The 17,711-nt window shown below is 39.6% G+C and overlaps 1 long non-coding RNA gene across 2 annotated transcripts in view; it reads left to right on the top strand.

The window, feature by feature from the left end:
• Positions 1-17,711, top strand: part of LOC140682635 (uncharacterized) — a 70,631-nt gene that overhangs the window by 15,867 nt on the left and 37,053 nt on the right. Inside the window, exon 2 of one of the 2 annotated variants that reach the window (XR_012054582.1) lies at positions 13,301-17,093. This is a non-coding gene — a long non-coding RNA (uncharacterized lncRNA). The remainder of the gene's footprint in view (positions 1-13,300; positions 17,094-17,711) is intronic. The other variant, XR_012054581.1, reaches the window with a different exon arrangement.

Raw genomic sequence — 17,711 nt, 5'->3', positions numbered from 1 at the left:
TATTTCACTGCACCATTGATCTTTAGTCATCTAAGAGATCTGGGTTTATATCTCCTGAATACTGGAAAATTATAAATCTTTTCAACAAGTAAATCAGAGCCAAATTCAGTGCTCAGTACCCAGGATTACAGGATTATATTTTTCCTCCAAAAACTGCATCTTTCTGTCTGTGTCCCAGAACTTGAAGGACATGGCTGTAAGTCATCAAATCTTGATTGTTCTCAAAACTGGCAGTGTCCTAGGTTCCTACAGTTACTAGAAATAACCTCTTGCATCTCAAGAAAGATAGCAGAATCATTAGGATGGGAGACTAAATTCTCTTGTATTCTTTGGCAATTTAAATTCTTCAGGAAAATAAGCCTTTCTCCTTTTAATTACCAATGTTTGAAAGGCAGAGAAGTCTACAAAAAAAATAAAGAAAAAGAGTACACCTTAGCTGCCATAATCCTACACCCCAGTGCAAAGCAGACACTGGTTATCTCTGGTATAAATGGCTGAAAAACGCAGTGAAATGTAACAAAAGCTGGAAAATCTACTTGTAAAGCTATCATTCTGTTCAGAGTTTGCTCTTTTCTCCCTTGATTTAATGAGAGCTTTGCTTAACAATAGGTGACCCATGAAAATGTATATTGTATTATTGCCACTTATGTCTGAACTCCTCATGAAACCAATTTCTCACTCCTATCTTGCTCCAACAGTGTAGAGAATGTTATCAGACTTTTCTTTTTCCAGCTCTGACATACCTAGGTTTGCTGAGAGTTACTGTTTTCCACCAAATCCTGAAACACTGATGAGAGCTAACGTGTTTCAGCCACTGTCCCAACATGATCAGTGAGAGCAGCCCACTCTGAAAATACAGTCCTGGGGTAGCAAATTAGCTCTTACAGATTTTACAAGAATACACTTAGCCTAGCTTCTCCCCTAAATTTACACATTTCACTGTGTTATGGGATAAAGCAAAACATCCCCAAGTGTGTTCAGCATTCCCTCAAATGGTCTTTGAACTCCCAACATCATAAATAGCAGCACCAATAATGTGAGTCTAGATGATTTTTCTTTCCAGGCCTGACCTTTACTTTGTGGAACTTGGAGAACTGAAACAAGATTTGTGTTAATAAGAGTGGAAAAGGGTGCTGCACACAATTTGGAGCCTGCTAAGTAGAACTCAGCCAGCTCTGGTTCAGCCAGCTCTGGGAATACTTGTCGGGTGCAGGGACGAGGAGGACAGGGCTGTACTGAGCAATGATACAAGGGTGACCTGCTGCCACATTTGTCTGAGACTCAGAATAACAGAAAGGTCACTTCCAGGCAGGGGCTTTTTATTTTTTTCAGACTTCTCTATTTAAAGTGTAAAGATTTTCTATTGGAATAATTATACAGCTGATGCAGACACATGGTGTCCTATAAAACCTGTGCTTATGGGAATATGCAGTTGTTCTCTCCCCACAGTAATTTTTGAACCAGCTGTGTGATATCACCCAAACTTGAAAAAGAAATGGGTCTGAAAGACAACAGAGGAGGAAGACCAGGAACCCTGTCACAAACACCCTGTTGGTGAGTGCAGTGGGATCCCAGTGGGACCCCACGGAGCAGAATTCTTGGCTTTACACCTGTCCCAGCTCCAGGCAGACTTTCAATCATAACTTGTACCATCCTATAAAGCAATATCAATGAGCCTCAAGACTTCAACCTACAGAAACCAGGATTCTTCAGTTGCAGAATTTAATAACCTACATCTTTCCTGCAGGTATTCAAGCACAAAGTAACTCAAGAGAGGCAAAGTATTTCCTTTTCTCTTTCTTCCTTTGCAGTAACACCCTCTAGTAGGGTGTATTGTACCTGTCCTGTCACAGGGATGAAAGGGAAGCTGTGCACGCTGCAGGTCCCCAAGACCATCATGGGGACTTATGATTCACCCTCTGCAGCTCTGATTCTGGTGTGAGGTGGATGTGGATACAGCTTTCTCTAAGGGCAGAGCATCTCCATGGGTGCTTCCTTCAGACCACCAGTTCTGTGTGGGAATGATGTCCATACCTATTTTTTCACAAAATTGATCTCAGTGACCTAGGAAGTCAGAACTACAAGGGGTCATTTTTTCCCCTTGTTTTCTTCCCCAGGTGAAATTTTGCTTGACAGAATACAGGCTATGCTGAAGGCAGTGCTCTGAAATGTGCAGCAAGTTATTTTTGCTATGGCAGTTCTCTGCAGACATAGCAAGAATATTTGAAGACAAAGAGCATAAAGCAGTAAAATATGCCAGATTTGAGTATTTCACCAAGATACTAATAAAACTGGCAGTATTGGCAGGGTATGTGCCAGTGAACTCACATGGCAAGCGTGAGCAGATTCTTCTTTTTTTTACAGTGAAATCGCCTCTTTTTCTTTTCCATTAAATGGGGTGAAGTTGTTGGCCTTTTCAAACCACTAACATTTGGATTTATGAGCATGCCACCCATATTTTTGTGTGAGGAAGACTGCTATCTCAAGTCTTGCCACTGCTAAAATTAACTGCTATCTCAGGCCACGTAAGCTGCTTATTCCCAAATGTCAAGTCACTAGGGACATTTACAGCAAAGCGGATGTTAATGGGATATTTCTGAGAAAAGGCATTAAGAATGGAAAACACTGGAGCAGAGAAATGCATATTTGAAACTCATCTGAGTACCTTAAGCACCAGCCAGAGCATTCTGTGATGGGAAGCTGGTGAAATCTCAGTTGTACAGAGGGAGATGTGAGATTCAGTCATTTCCTCATTATGAACACTTTGTATTAGCTTCCATTCCCAGAGCAAGGAGCATTTATTCCTTAGCTTCTTCAGCAAAGAGATTCTTGTCTCAGTTGTCCCATCAATCCATGTGCAAGAGAACTTTATGTCTGTGGCCATCTTGTTCAGATTCCAGAAAGCAAATTACTTTTTCCTACCTTAACCAATAATTTAATGAGGGAAATACTGCGTAAGAACAACTGTTTTGTGTTCTGGGACTAATCAGCCACTAACTTGATTTGCTGAGATCAGAATCAGGTGAGAAAGAAGGAAAATGTAAGCTGTTTTTAAGATTAGTATTTTATATGTTTTTACATTACAAGCTGACTATAAAAGCTAGTCAGCCAAGACTGGCTAGTCATGTGAAAAGAGGTCATTTGCCAAGCCTCACTGCTGTGTACAAGCTATTTTAAAAGGGACTGGAAATCTTAGGATCTCTCCTGCACATGCCCAGATCACTGAAATAGATTTGCATGATAGTTCCTCTACTGTGTAAAATGTGTATTGGATTTGAGATCTGGCACCTCCTTTTCTCCTCTGAACTCCAAAACACACCTGAGCTATTCACCTCTCTCCTTTAGAATGCTCATCCATCCTTAGAAATTAATAAAACCAGAAATCTCTAACACAAACCCACCAAAAATCTCACCCTCTTTGAGGTTTATAGAATAGATCACAAGTAGATTATCAGTTTCTTGTCATTTCCCCTTGCCTACCCCTTTCTCCCATCCCCAGTTTATCCTAATAAAAGTTAATACATTCCAACTAATATCTGTGTTGATGCAGGAATCACTTTGTGTTTCTGAGAAGCACATTTTCTACGTAACCTTGAAAGCAAAAAGTCTGAGGGGTCTGCAGAAATACATACGGATGTCCTGATGAGGCAATTCCCTGGGGAGCACAGGCAGGTCTCCTGATTAGGGGAGCTTGGCTTAAATGGCAGCTGGCCAGCTGCAACCCCAGTTACTGGAACCACTTACGTAAACCTCAGGAGACATGATCAGGTTTTCAAACAGCAGATGATTTGGGCTAAGTACTGCATATTCAGCATTGCGCACTGGGACTTTTTTGGGCTTGATTGTCATGGCTTAAATTTAAATCTACTGTTAGTGCAACAATTTTTTTTTTCCCCATAAAAATGTAAAGAGGTGAATTCTTCTCAACTTCACTGCTTCAGCTTTCACCTTCTTTCGTCTAAAAGCCTCTTCCTGTGAGCAGTAGATACAGAAAGGTATTGTCTTAATGAACTGACTGCCAAGTCCTTAGCAAAGCTGGCCTTTTAAAAGCCACATTTTATAGCAGAGATGGACTGCAATTCCACCCATAAACCCAGCAATGAGATGGATTATAGTGTTGATTTCATGATGTTTCGGTCTAAAAGTGAACACTCCTTCAAGGTTGCAAGGGAGGCAGGAGCTGTAGACATTGCTCCAGAAAAAACAGACCATGTTTATTCCAACTTCCAACTCCCTCTCTCATAAAATCCCTTCTTGCTGCACTCTGCAGAATCCTCATTAGAATTTGTCACCTTTTCGATTTCTTGGTAAGGAGAGACCTCAGAAATGTTTGGTCTGGTGCCTCAATTAAATAGCATGGGCTGAGAAACAGAAGTGGAAAAAATAAATCAAGAAATTATCTTTGGTGAACCAACAAGTTTATGGATTTGCATTACCCATGGTCCCAGGAGCCCACTTTGTGGAAGAGGTTTGTGGTTGTGCTCATAGTCACAGCCCAACATGTGCTGTGTTCAGTGGCAGTGATTATAGCAAGGAAGGCAGCGGATCTTTGGGGAGTCACCACCTCTCCTGTGGAATGATGGTGGAATGGCACCAGTTAGGTGCCACAAATGTCATTCATTGCCAGTTGTCCCATGTTTGCTATGCTAGATAAACTGTTTTTGTCTGTCTGATTCCAACATAGCTTTCCTTACTATATTAATTTATCTTTCCACAGCCACTATTTTATTCATTTTTATATTCTGCCATTTCTTACTAGTATATATTTGCTGTCTAGATGTCTTAAGTAAGGCCCAACCTCCTCATTACTGATCTCAGGAGTGCCTGTGACATTATGACAATTTAATGCATACACATTTTCTCATGGTTTACTTCTCTTTCTTGTCAGTAATTATGAGCTGTCATTAATAGCATGAGAAATGGTTACTGTGTTGTTAAAATTTTAAACGGACAGATAATCTAAAGGGAATAGGGGGAAGGGAGCGACATAAAGATTCAGAAAAGCAGTGAGAAGAAGAGAACTGGATGAATTAGTGGAATAATATAAAGAACAGGAAAATGTAGTTCCTAGTCACATAATTTCAGTTTATTCCCTGTTATGGGGCGCCTATGACAGTTTTCTAGTCAAAGTTTAAGCAGCTGTATTTGGTAAGGGGGAAGGAAACACCCCACAAAAGCCAGCAGGATTGTCAACATGTAATCAGCTAGATCATAACATTCTCAAAATCAGCTATGACCATGAGATGTAGATTGACATGGATCTATATTTGTGGTACCTCAGCCATATATCAGCTTTCAATACAGTAGCTGTTTCTTGTTTGCTTGCTTAGAAAACTAAAAAAACCATAAATATAGTGGTACAATATTGCCAATCACAGTCTGCATAAGTATTTCAAAACTGTTGCCCAGTCAGTTGATGACACTTTTCTGTTCTACTGAAGCCTGTGAGGAAAGCAGTCTTTCCATCCTGAGATGGATAGGGAGCATCAATATTTAGTAGATTCCTATTTCTCTCCATGGCCTACAGAATCAATATAGTGAATTAGTTTAGTCTAAACCTAATTTTCAGGCAGACACAGTTGCTTTAGGTAAAATGAATGATCCCCTCCAAAGGTGTGAAATAGAGCATGAAAAACTGAACAAGCACCAGGAAGGACTTCCCAGACCCAGCAGCGGGCTCAGGATCCAGCTAGTGTGTCCAAGCTCTGGCATGGCCAGTCAGAAGAGAGATTATTCATGGATGTGACAGAGGGGCTGCTGAGTACCAAGTCCAGCAAGGAATAAATGGGACTGCTAAGGTTAATGGATATCATCACAGCAGTAGCATCTGCCATCAAAGGATTTATGGCAACAACTCTATTTTTTTTTTTTTAATATGAGTGGGAAATCTCTCTGGTAAATAAGTTTTTGAATTGATTGCTTGATTCTGGTTATTATCATAATTTGTTTGCCATAGTACGCAAATTCTGCATCATCAGGCCAAAGACAGGGGAAAAGAAACTCCACTTAAGAAGGCTGAGAAGAGTCAAGAGCAATGAGGCCTGTCCTCTGTGGCACACAGTTATACCTCCTGATGCCTCTTTTTTCTGCCAGTGGGTTGGCTATTCTTTGCTACAGATGCTTGTTCACTGAGACCATTCTCTGTTCTCTGGGTTCTTACAGGATTTTGTGGAGAACAGGAAAAAACACATAGTCCTATCTTTACTCTTGTAAATGAAAGCATAGAAGATAACATAATGGAAATGTCTGGTGTGATGTAAAACTAGATTCTAACAGAATGGTGGGCTTTCTTTTTCTTCTTGTAGTGCCCAGACTATTTCCATGTTATCAGCTGGGGGAAACATTACAACCATAACTATAAACAGACATGAGATTCCTAATGTTCAAATGTATCCATGTATTGGTCTAAAAATGCTACATTCTGGGGCTGAACCTGGGCATGACTTTGTTTCTGTTAGGGAATATGCATTGAACATCCTGACATCCAGGGATATCAGGGAGAGACTCAGCACCAGCTCTTTAGAGAGTTGTGTAGAGGATTAAAAGGAAATTAGGAAAGATAATACACTGCTGTGTCTTGAGAATACTCCAGACAATTATAAGCATGAGCATGTCAAAACAAATTCCTGTGCTCTCCTCCTCTAAGGAATACATTGTAAAAGCAGACATTCATCTTGATATTTGTCTCCTATAGAAGTGAAGAAGGAAAAAGCTACAGAAAAGTAGTAGAAAAAACTGGTAATGCAGTTAGATAAAAGAGTGCAAGGATATAATCTACAAAGAGGAAAAGGAGGTTTTGCCTGATCCCAAGATATGTTGCATACCTTCACATAAGGAGATTGCTACCAGAGGTAAGTCATAAATACCATTGCTAAGTAAGTGTGAAATGGAGTCATGGGATATTACTAGTCTATGACATTCTTGGATAAAAAAATATAAGGAAATCAAAATAGAAAAATGAGCAAGGAGGCAAAGAAAATCTTATTTTTGCTTTCACACTCAGGTTGAATCAGCCTACCATGTAATTCTATATCAGAAGGAAACTCTATAAGCTAACAGCCCCCTCCATCTTTCATAATCATTTGATCAAATAAGGCACTGCCTAATAGTAATAAGATTGCAAGAAATTTTAATAACATCAGGTTATTGAAGCAGTGAAATACAGGAACACGACAGATCTCTCCTTGCAGGATGTTAAATTACTTCTATGTTACTGCTGACTCATGAAGAGAGGTCCTGAGCTTATCTTTCAGAAGTAAAAGCACTGAGCCAGATCCCAACAGATATGTCACCAGGACAGCCCTTTCTTTTAATCTTTAATTTGTGTAGTATTTGCTAGGTCTCTTCCTCAAACTTTTATTTTTTTTTTTCCAGAGAACTCAGAAGAGTGGCCTTTTAGCTTTTGTTACGGTTTACCAGTTTTCCATCACAAGCTGCAAGAAGCAATACCTGGCCCAGGAGGCCAGAACAGAGGCAATACCTCAGCAGATGAGGATGGATATTGAGGCTGAGAGTATAAATATTTCACACACACATGTTTTTCCTTTAGCAATGAGGAGAGGTGGAATAAGTTCCTGTCTCTGCCACAGCCCTTCAGAACAAGTAAGTGGAAGTATTCAGGCAGAACATCCAAGCTAATGCTAAATGGGTTAAAGTAACTGTGTCTAAAAAGCCAGTGATTAAAAACTCAAGTCTGAAATATTATGTACCAGGAAATGGTGGAGAGCTGTCTAGACCTTGATTGTGGCATGTGAACGCGTAATCCATCTTTCAAGTTGGGCAGCTGGTTGACTGATTCTTGAATCAAAGCAGACTGGATTGTGTAAACAAATATCTTCCTCATTTATATGCTGTTCATATGCTTTGAACAGAACATGGCTATTTCTTAAATTTTCAGCTAAGGATTTTAAATGGTAATATGACCACTTTTGACAGCTCTCTCCTGCCAGTTCTATAAATTTTTATTTATTAGTTGTTACAGCCCGCCTCTGAGGCAGGGTAACTGAGGTTCTTTTTAATAGATCCCTTGTGGTGGATTAGAGTGAAAAGACAGTGAATGACCTGTGTACATATGAGCCAGGTTTATTTTAAAGCAATTAGATTGCAGCAAGAACCTGACACCTCCTCTGCAGAGGGATTTTTACACTGTCTGAAGGAACACTGTGGAAATTAGTTGGGGGGCATTTTGTTGGACTTTGATGGTTTGTAATCCCTTAAAATGACACAACTCCTGCCTGGCCCTGCTATTCCTTGTGCTATTTGTGCCTTGCCAGGAGGCATAAAACTTTCTGGCTTCCATTTGAACACCCAATACCTCCCATGGTGGGGAGTTTTACACTATCAGATGCAGTTGTGCCTTTCTGGGAGGGAGGAAATCGATATGATAGAAAGCATTATAGCACCTCCAAAGGATCTGCTGCTTACCTGCCTTTTCCCTTATCTGGCAGGAAAACTGATGGCACTTTAAAGCATCATTAAGTCCTGGGTTATCAGGGAGAAATTTATCACAAGGCTCAACCAGTTTATGTAAACAAAGTTCAGTCTATGACATAACTTCTGTGTGATTTAAAATCCAGGGCATAATCAAATGGCAAATCTAAGTATATTTTTTTTCATTCCAACAAAACGCTTAGAAAGGAGGTAGAAGTAGAAGGTTATTTTGCATTCATATGCCTCTTCTCACTCTCTAAGTGAATGAACAGCTACCACTATATATCAAAGAGTCATTTTGTCTGAACCATAGTCTTTCAAATAAGCGAAGTTGTGTGGATTTCTCTCTCGGGGTTCCTATAGGTCAGGGTGACCCCAAGAGAGAGATCCTATAGAGTCTTTGCTTCCCTAGCCCCAGCATAGCCAAATGAGGAGTCTTGGAATACTTCCAATTGTGCTTTCAAGGTTATTTCTTCTTATCTATAATATTTTCTCTCTGTCCTGCTGCGGTCCGCCTAGTACAGAAACCATAGCAGTCTGGCCTTGAGTCCTGGGCAGCTCCCACATTATATACTCAAAACTATGTGTACCATGTTTACAGTTCCCATACCAATACCTAAGATCTATGTTGGACAGTGTGTCTCTACCTTAAACCAATAGAAAAGTGTCACTATCACAGCAAGACCTGGAAGACAAGAAGAAGGAGAAAAAGGCTAGGACACGCCCAGATTCCTCCATCTTGTACCCCCTTGAACCCCATTCTAAAGATCCCAAAATTCTATTTTTTCCACCCTGTGTTTGTTCAAATATCACACTACTAAAACCCTTGTGTCTTGTAATTCCTTATCCAGAGTTGACAGCTTTCCACAGGCTAAAATTGAAGCCACAGATATTTTTGACTTCTTGCCAGGGTCTCTGAGACCCCTGCTAGTGTCTCGAGACAGCCAGGCCAGCCAGAAGGATGTTCTGGACTCCAACAAAGTTGGAGTGCAGTTCATTAGCACTGAAATTCTAGTGACTTGTACAATGCTGAAGCCTAATAGGACCAAGATTTTAGCTAAAAGATATGGAGAAATGTTCCATTTTCCAAAGCTAGCCAAGTCTGCTGGTGACCTAAAGCTGTGTAATAGTTTACAAGAAGAGTTTGGACCAAGGAGGTCCTGGTTTCTACTTGTCCAGTGTCCTGGTTTATGACTCTGTCATCTTTTGTATGTATCTTTGTATTCCCATCCTTCAGCCATGCTTCTTTCTGTCTTCTTCTGTGGCCTCTCTCATGTCTATTTATATTATAGTCAAGCCAGTCCTGAAAATATAGAAAGGAAAATATAGTTGTTCATTAACAGTCAGGTAAGCCCTAAAACATGTCAGACCAAGAACTGATTGACTCCATCCCCAGTTCTTCCCCTCTATCTTCAGCTTGATTTTCACAATAAACAAAAAAGTTTTGTTTATTGTGACAAAACAAAGAAGTTTTTGTTTATTGACAGACAGAAGTTGTCTGTCTTTGCATCCCAGGTATTTTCATCTGGGGAGAAATAAGATGTAATCAAGGGTCAGCCAAGTGATATAAAATATTCCATAGGAACATGCAAGTTTTTATGTGCAAAGGAAGGCATAGATCTGTGCAAAAGATGACAAACACCAACCATGGAAAAAAACCCTACAGCTTTAAGACAAGTTTTTAAACAGTGATAATGTAGGAAATCAAAATGGGATTGATATCAAGAACCAAGTCACACAAGGCTCATATTTTAAACAGTTTTCTGTATGCCATCTCACAGTGTCAGAAGCTTAATTAAGTTTGGCTTTAAATTATTCCAGCCTAAAAAAATAAATGTGATGGAATTGAACTGGCATGCCAGTGATTTACAAGTGGCTTGTACACAGTCAAGGGCAAGGAGCTCATTGTTTAGTTCAGTACCAAATCAGAGGGCTTACATTGTTTTGAAGCCCAAGGAAAAGAACAAAATCATCCCTGATTTTCTGAAAACTCTATTCTATGAATTTATTTAATTACCTTCTTATATGGTCTCAGAATGCATCAAAATTTGTTCAGTGAGTTCTTACCACTTGCATGAGCTGCCTCAGAATTGCTCTATAAAGGATACTGCCTGCTTACCAGTAAAAACTGTGACTCTTCAAGGGAAAGTAAAATCTACTCTCATAAGATACTAGGTAAAATATTGCCTTCAATAAAGTCTGTAGGAAAATGCCTGATGAATTTAGTGCAAACAAGATTTCATACATGTGTATTTCTGGTTATCATGGGAACCTTCCAAGAATTAATGGAAACTAATGAAAGTTTGGAGTGAGAGAATTCTCTTCTTAAAGATTTTCTTTTAAAAATTAATACTGAGGCTACTTCCAACTTTTGTGCTTGATCAAAAATATAAATTAAAGGTATAGTCAAGTGTGTAGGGTGAATAGGCCTTGATCTGACATCTCTGCAGAAGGTTGAAAAACAGTGTGACATTTACATTTTTACTGTGTTCTACATCCCAAACTGAATGAATGTATTTGGACACTTTATAGCTCTAGCTGCAATGCCTTTTCTGGAGCAAAAATATTGCTGGGACATTACTCTTTTTATCTTTCTTGTTTCCATTCATTAAAACCAAAATATAGGCAAGAAAAGAACTGGTTATGGCAAACCAACATTTCCAGATGCTGACAAATATTGACTTCTGTACATCAATTTCCCCCCATCTCAGCATAGGTGTTTATCATATCAATTGCCATGTCTTCACTACTTAGAGCTAATGAGATTAAATTATTTTCCTCACATAAGTATGCCTTAAAATCCTAATTGATCACTGGAGGCAAGATTCAAATCCTAACAGTGCTGGAATAAGGAATACAGAGACTTCTGAGTAACATGCTGGAAGATGGAGGGCTAAAGGGGTCTGTAATTTTGTCTTAAAATATCACTATCATCAGAGGTCAGTGGACCTTTATGTGTATAGAATGCAGCAAAACAAAAGGGATAGCTAGCACAGGTGATCATGAACAGGTTTCTGCTCCTCAGAGACTGTTAGACCAGCCTGTGGGTGCTCTGTTCTGGCAAAACTGAAATGAAAGAAGCATTCAGTTCTCCATCAGTTTGGATGCATTAGAGATCTGCCTTTCACTAAGTGCTTCTTCCTCCAACACTTAAACTTCCAAGGTTGCCTGATCATGCATTGACTTATGCTTCTGTTCCCCTTTATTTTAAATGCAAGGTTTCTTATTCAGCTTCTCTATTCAACCTGTAAATGTGTGAGCTGCTGTTTTTAACATGGCCATTCCAGATTCTTTTTGCTAGTCATTGGTAAACCTGTCTCATTATCTGTCAAATCCAAACGCTAAATTTTTGATGCTACTGCTAGCAAAACATATATTCAGTCTTTGCAGTTTTATTGTGTTTCCTTAGTTCTATGGGAGAAGATTCTCTTAAATTTGATCTTTTAGTTTAATTCAATAAAACCTTGACTCAATATTCCTTTTTGATTTCACTTCTTTCCCTGAGTTAATTAACAGTATTCTCTTTGCTACGTCCAGTGAAGCTGATAAGAATGCCTGCATCCTGATTCAACTGAGGATATAAAAGGAGCCTTTTGGTGTCTAATTATAGTAAGTAAGAAAGAGGCAGAACTGATTTATGGACTAGTGCATCATGTACTCCACCTACTCTAATTCACTGGTTTTCTAAATGGCAGAATATGGAGGTAAAAAATCTACAGTACTTTTCCATATTTTCTTTTTATTCCAACAAAATATATAGCCAGTAGATAGAAGGCTATTTTTCATTAATATGCCTTTTCTCATTTTAGGGAGAAAGGGAACCTTCTGAGAGCAGTATAAGGATAATCCTCATTAAGACATTATTAACAAGGCATATTATTAGAACTGTTAAAGCCATTGCCCTTGATTATAAATGAGTAAATTGGTTAATGAGAACAGTAGTTAATTGGGGGTGTTATTACCAAACAGGGAAATCATATGAAAGTTAAATACATCACAGTGATTCTTCTACACAATTAAACATCTATGAGAAAATGAGATTAAGGAGGAGAGTGTGAGAAAGTAGCAGTCATAAAGCAGAAGTATGTTTTAAAAAGTGAATTGCAAAAGTCTATTAAAACTGAATAAAAGTCAATGGTGCATATTTACTTTGCTGAAACTCATCTGAAGCTGCTTCTTGAAAGACAGAAAATCTCAAACTCCATCATTGTGCTGAAAGGTTGTGTAATGATCGGGCCATCTGGTAGGGATAAGATTTGCCACCCTGCATTTGCCTTAAGATCCAAGCATCACATCTGTCCTTCCCCAAGCTTTTCCTTTCACATGTTTTATCCACTATAACAACCAGGATTGTTTTGAGCAGCTCTTTGCTATAAGGGTTATATTTTGCCTGTCTTTTGCAGTCTTAATTGTGCTTCCTTTTCAAGTTAGCTCTGATTGAAATTATGTCTTTCTGTCAATAATCTGTTGCGAGGGAAAGCAATGCACATATGAGTTTTATTCAGTCAGGGCTACCTGTAGGTGGTTGACCAGAACCGTGTCCAGACAGTTCCTGAGGAGTTCCAAGGATGGAGAATTCATAACCTCCCAGGACAAGATGTTGCAGTGCTTCATCACTCTTAGTGATGTAAAAACAGAAAAAAAAGTGATTCCTTATGTTTTGACAAAACCTCCAGTGTTTTTGTCTGTGCCTCTCACGTCCTGTCACTGAGCACTACTGAAAAAAACTGTCTCCCTGTTTTTTTCATTCTCCCTTCAGGTATTTGTGTACATTAATGAGATGCTCTTTGATCCCCTTCTGAGCCTTCTCTTCCCAAGTTTAAACAGCCTTCCAGCCCTAACCATTCTGTGATTCTGTAATTTCTTTTAGGCAGTGAAATTCACCATGGTTGGTAACCCAATAATCATACCTGCCTTTGGAAGAGAAAAAGGTTCTGTAGGGAAGGAGTTGCCTTATCAATTCTGCCTTGAAACCACAGACATGGAGATGGGATCCACACTATCCCAGAGCCCAGTGCCAGGCCCAGCTCAAGAGAAGGCAGAATAATCTTGAAAGGCCTGGCACCCTTGAGGATGGCTTGCTTCATCAGGTAAATCCTGTGGTTTAGATGATGCTTGTTCAGCTTGGAGTATACCAAGGGCCATTCTCTGTGTCTGCATAGGTATAATCCAGCAAATAATACAAGTAAATATCGTGATTCTGTACCTTTGCTGTTATCTCTAGTCATGCTGCGTATTTCTTTGTATTTGTAAGGTTGATCTGCAAGGAAATCAGTTTAGTCTAGGGCTGTTAGAAGCAGTATGACAGACTTTTCTCTTTGGAGCTCCTTGCAGCTCCTTAGGCACACTGAGACTTTGTGCCAATACCTTTGACTTTAAGGGGATACGGGAGACTGCTGGGCCAGTTTGTCAACCAGCTGCACTCAGCTTGTGTACAGGGAGGGCTAACCCTGGAGATGAAGGGGCAAGAGAATACAGCAATGCCAACACACTTCTCAACTTGTATTAATCTCTGTCTAAAGCAGGAAAGACACACAATTCAAAGCCTTTCAGAGCCACATTGGCAAATGCCTCATTAGCAGCTTGTGGACAGTTTAAGGTGTATGCATACACGAAAAGTACTCGGTGTGACTCAGAGCTGGCCACTTGAGAGCACTGCTATAATTACTGACTGTCTGTGGGGTGAGCAGCCTGGGGCACAGGCTGTCATTTATAGTGGCGTGTGCAATGGACTGCTTAGTTTCCAGATGAAATTGTAACACAAACACAGATGGAATGATAATGTCCCACCCACTCTAATTCTTCTTGAAATTCCTAATTAAGTATTTTCTCTTTCAGTTTTCCCCTTTATGAAAAAAAAAAAAAAATTGTTCTCTGGAGTGTTTTTGGGGAGGGGAGGGAAGGTGGGGCTGGATGTCTTCCAAGTGGAACCTGAGGAGTGGCTAGGTTTTTGTTGTACACTGGCAAAACCTTACACTTAACCTCTGAAGGACTGAGTTTTTCTTCAACTTGAGACTACTTTGGAAACCTGAAGGCATGGAGGCGTGGCAGGAGTGGGTGAAGAGGGAAGGGTATTAGATCCATACTGAACAGTGTTTTCCATTCAGTTGAACAAAGTAAATCCACAGCATGCTGCCAATTTCCTGTCATTTGTTTGATGGTGGTGGCATCTGTGGAGCACCAAGCTGAGCATTCCATAGAGCTCCTGCATAAAAAATGTGTGGGAAGTTGATGATACATGTCTTGTAACAAAACAACACATAAGGGCTGTGCATCACTGAAGTCTTTTTCTATCTCTTCATTTTTTACTGTTACCCTGAAGAAGAGTTTGAGTTTGTCATCCTAAAGCTGTAAAACAATTTGGTTCTTATGTGAGATAGTAAAAACATCCTGCCAAAACCACAATGTGGTGGAAAAATTAAATATCAGATCATAGCTCTGTGAAAATAGTAATGTGGATTATCCACAGATAAATTCCTAGGAATGCTGTTTAGCTGGGGCACCTCTTCTCTTCTCTGATCTCATCTATCAGAGGTTGTTCTGGTGATAAGTGTTTCATTTTATATCTCACTTTAAAAAAGCAGTCAATCAACATTTGCTCTTCCATTTTCCTACATTGCCATGAGTTAATGGAATGTTCTTTGTCTTACCTGATGTAAGAACACAAATCCTAGAACTGCTGCTCTTCTTTTAATCTCTCAGGGTCATCACAAGAGCTGGTCATGGTTATGCTCTGCTAAGCTGAAGGCTGAAGGCCCACGGGAGCTACTGCATCTCCTTCTAATCCTTCATAACAATTTCCTTTTTGGCTTAAACAGCTCTCAACTTTCCAAGTTTTTTAGTCCTTTGTTCCTCAGTTACTTTAGCTATGTCTAGGTTATTTTAAGGAGAGAGAATTAATTTATCTTTAGGCCTCTATTCTACTGAGGGAAGGTTAATATATTAACATAAGGCAAAGACCTGACAGTTTTGGCCAAGCACATCCATGGCCTTTTTCCACTACAGCATTTAAATACCTCACAACTACCTGTGAACTTATTCTTTCTGTGCTACAGTCAGCAGCATAAGTCATTGTTGTTAAACCCTGCCCCCTCCATGCTAACAAGCAAAAATACTAAATTTTCCCAGACCATATCCCTTAAGTTTGCAATCAGACAGAGAAGTTGTCTCAAGTCTGAGTCACCAGCCAATACTTTAATATGACACCTTTCTCCCAGTGGTCTGATGGGGCTCTGCTTTTTCCCAAATGGGATATGCAGACTGAAATGTTTGGCATCACCCTTCTGTGCTGAGTTCTGAAACTTGGAGTGAGATATAAACTTAAGACTTTTTCTGGATGTTTTGGGCATCTTCAAACAACCAGCACCCAAGCTGGGCACACAGGGAAACCATCCCAGATTTCCCAAGATGTGAAATGGGATCTGGACTCCAGAGCTTCTAGAAATAAACAGAATTTTAGCCAGAGAATAAATATTCTGCATAAAATAAGTCAAGTTACATCAGGAACAAGACAGACAAAATCAAGCTTCTCCAAGGTAAATTACAGATATTAGCTAAAAGCTAGTTGCTGGCTCACATAATGGAAGCTAATATGCTAATTGTAACAAAGCCTGGACTCCAGCCAGTACATAAAGTCATGTTGCAACATGAGTAGATGATCTCCTGGCATTAATGGGTACAGAGTGATCTATTTCCTTAGAGCCCCTGCTGATATCTTGTCAGTGTCACCATGAGATGCTGCTCTCTCACTCAGGGGTGCTAAAATGTGCAGCTTGTTACTGGTGGGAGCTGCCCAGTGAGTTGCAACAGGAAATTACCCCTCCACCCTTAGACTTCTTTTAGAACCATTTCTTTGTTTTCCTTGAAAGGTAACAATGGGCCACACTTAGACTTGGTGAGCCAGTACAGACCGTGAGCCAGCGATATGCAAGGCACAGGGCCATAATTGTTCCAAGGTCTGCAAAAAGTCGATCTGTGAATAAAAACCTAGGAGGCAAAAGGATCCTGAAATAGACAGGGAAAATCTGATATCATCAATACTAAGCTGGCCAGCATGGCAGTCCCATGTTGGAGGTTGACTCTCACGGGCCATAATTAATGAATAATGTTTTATAACATCTCAATTTGTCCCAAAGTCTCCACTCCCTCTTGGTGAATGACGATCTATCTGTAGTTTATCACTTCTCAAATGGCAATTTGACATTCTGGAGCACTGACCCTTTGGCAAGCAAATCCTAGTAGTGTGGATTACTGATTGGCCCCATCCTCGGTGCCAAGGCTCCCACAGCACATCCAACTAGTGCTTCAGTCTCAGCAAGGAGCTCCAGATAAGGTCAGGACGTGGGTTCATGGCTACCTGAAGACTCAAATCTAATTGACTGGGCTCTTCTGATAACTTTGACTAGCTGAATAAATTTCCTTTTCTTGGCTTATATTTTCTGATGTCGCTTCTCTCAACTGAAGTAGAAGTGCTAAGACATGTAGTGTGTTCAAACTCCACAGGTACTTTTGTGTGTATATGAATTGTTTTTCCAGGTGCCTCTGCAGGTGGATTAAACTTGGCAGTACTACAAATAACACGGTCTCTGCTGGAGAGTCTGTGTTCACAGAGAAGGAGAGTGGATGACAAGATCTGGAAGGAGCAGAGAGCAGGTCTGAGACAGGTGTGTGTGTACAGAACATATTTTGGTGTTCTTTGTACCCCAATACCCTAAAAAAAATGGCATATGGAGCTAAGATATCAGTGGTGTTTTTCCACTGGCCATGCTCAGCCTTCATCTCACTGAGCCATCCTGCCTGGGCAGCTGCAGAAGTTCTTCCCTCAAGTAAACCATCAAGGGAAATATGAAATTCTATTGCAAATGCAGCCATGAATTCACAGATTTGGACTAAAAGTTGTTAATGTTTTTGGCTTTAAGGTAATGATTCCATAATAATGAAATCATGGATTTTTAGTTCAAATTAATTTTAGATAAATTAATATACTTTATAATTAATGATTTATTATTTTTATATGTAGTATACTTATATATATAGAAAATATTTTATATTTTTATATGAAAAAAATAGAATAAAATGCAGTAAGTTTTTTAGTTAATTTAATTCTGTATTATACCTGAAGTACTGGAGATCTGGCCCTGTAAGCCAAAGTCATGCCTGATTGCATCTCTTGCCTTAAGATGGTAAACTTTTCCTCTTCAAAACAATAAGCATTGTAAACACTGTTCTGGTCCAAATCATGTTCAATTATAAGATTACAGAAGGCAGCATTTTTCAGTAAA

The sequence above is a fragment of the Taeniopygia guttata genome, chromosome 2 (assembly GCF_048771995.1).
Source record: "Taeniopygia guttata chromosome 2, bTaeGut7.mat, whole genome shotgun sequence".
Lineage (NCBI taxonomy): Eukaryota > Metazoa > Chordata > Aves > Passeriformes > Estrildidae > Taeniopygia > Taeniopygia guttata.
Note: the sequence above shows the minus strand (reverse complement) of the source record. Positions and strands in the feature narration are given on the sequence as shown.